Source organism: Thunnus thynnus, chromosome 12 (genome assembly GCF_963924715.1).
Source record: "Thunnus thynnus chromosome 12, fThuThy2.1, whole genome shotgun sequence".
Lineage (NCBI taxonomy): Eukaryota > Metazoa > Chordata > Actinopteri > Scombriformes > Scombridae > Thunnus > Thunnus thynnus.
In genome coordinates, this window is record NC_089528.1 from 32972947 (window position 1) to 32975135 (window position 2189).

General features: G+C 38.5%; 1 pseudogene; it reads right to left on the reverse strand.

Annotated features, from left to right (window-relative positions):
- Positions 1 to 1100: 1100 nt before the first annotated feature.
- LOC137194874 (uncharacterized) lies at positions 1101 to 1958 on the reverse strand (annotated as a pseudogene).
- Positions 1959 to 2189: the final 231 nt, after the last annotated feature.

The following is a 2189-nucleotide window of genomic DNA, read 5'->3' on the forward strand; positions in this document are numbered from 1 at the left end:
GTAAATTTCTGGACCAAAACCTTCAGGTTGTGTGAACCAGTTTCAGTTTGAAGGATAAACAGCAGCAGAGAGAGAGAGAGAGAGAGAGAGAGAGAGAGAGAGAGAGGGGACACCTTTAGTGGATGTTCCTCAAACATTTGTTGTTTAATATCCTTAAAGTTTAACAGTGTGTGACTCCCTCTAGTGGATGTTGTGGAGTATTCTGTTGTCTTTGCTCCAAAGGTTTTTGTACAGAGTTTTGGTGTTTCCTGTCACTGTGGGCTGCAGAGCACAGTAGTACACAGCAGAGTCAGACACTGCAGCAGAGGAGATCTGCAGATCCATTTGGGTTTTATCTTCACTCACATTAAAAGACAATCTAGGTACTGCAGCTGATAGTGGATCCCTCGTTCCTGTGTGAGAGATGAGGAATTCTGGTGGTTTTCCTGGATATTGTCGATACCAGAAGAAATTATCAGTGCCAGCAGCTTGTTTGGAGTATTTGTAGGACAGAGTAACAGTGCTGCCTTCTAAACTGTTCTCTTCATTGTTGACTGGAGTGAGTTCTTCACAGCTGACACCTAAAGGAAGAGATAACTCTGTTATAACATGTTGTCTCAGTAAATGAATCACATTCAGATACTATTAGTATTAAACTTTTATAAAATACAGAATCCAACATACCTGCAAGAATGGCCAGAAATAGTAAGTAAAATACGGAGTATTGCAAAGCCAGCATGTTGAATGAAGGTAATGTTTGTGGTTTGTGTATTGAACTCTGCTGAATATGGAAGTCCGTCTCTCTTCTATAGTTCAGTAACAGTTTAGCTCCTCCCTGAATGTCTCCGTCTCTTTGTAGTTCTGTATTTATAGTTCTCTCTGTTAGGAAAGGCAAGTTTATTTGTGAAGCACATTTCAACAACAAGGCAATTCAAAGTGCTTTACATAGAGCATAAAAGGCATCAAGACAGAATATAAAAGCAACACAAGTAAAAAGACATTTAAATACAATAACAAGTGTTAAATTTGGAGATAAAAAGAAGCTAAAAAAAGAATAAGACAGATAAAACAGGAGAATAAAAGTTACAGTGCAGTGTAAAATATTGACCCTTAAATTTGGTTCAATAAAACTCAAACAGAAAAGTCTTCAGCTGCGATTTAAAAGAACTGAGAGTTGCAGCAGATCTGCAGTTTTCTGGGAGTTTGTTCAGATATGTGGAGCATAAAAACTGAACGCTGCTTCTCCATGTTTAGTTTTGACTCTGGGGACAGAAAGCAGACCTGATTCAGACGACCTGAGAGGTCTGGATGGTTCATAATGAAGCAGCAGATCAGAAATGTATTTTGGCCCTAAACCATTCAGTGCTTTATAAACATACAGCAGTATTTTGACATCAGTTGTTTGACAGACAGGAAGCCAGTGTAAAGATCCAAGAACTGGAGTGATTTGATCCACTTTCTTGGTCTTAGTGAGGACTCGAGCAGCAGCGTCTGAATCAGCTGCAGCTGTCTGATTGTTTTTTAGGGAGACCTGTGAAGACAGCGTTACAGTAGTTGAGTCTACTGAAGATAAATACATGGACAAGTTTTTCCAGATCCTGCTGAGACATAATTCCTTTAATTCTTGATATATTCTTCAGGTGATAGTAGGCTGACTTTGTAATTGTTTTAATGTAGCTGTTGAAATTCAGGTCTGAGTCCATGACTACACCAAGATTTCTGGCTTGGTTTGTAGTTTTTAACATTATCGATTGAAGCTGAGTGCTGACTTTTAAACATTCTTCCTTGGCTCCAAAAACAATTACTTCAGTTTTGTCTTTGTTTAATTGAAGAAAATTCTGGCACATCCAATCATTGATTTGTTCAGTACACTTACTCAGTGCTTGTATTGGACCATAGTCCCCTGGTGATATGGTTATGTAAATTTGTGTATCATCTGCATAACTAGTAACATATTTAGTTGTTTTCCATAACCTGAGCTAGTGGCAGCATGTAGATGTTGAAGAGAAAAGGCCCCAGAATGGAGCCTTGAACAGACAAACACTGACACACTACATCAGTATCTGCAGTAATACTCAGGTGATTCATCAGATCAAGTATCTGCCATGATGAGACCAATCTACATGTAATACAGTCTCTTCTTCCATGTCATTATAACATTTCAGTGTTTTCACTACCAGTTATATTCATTCAGTCACATCAGCAATCCA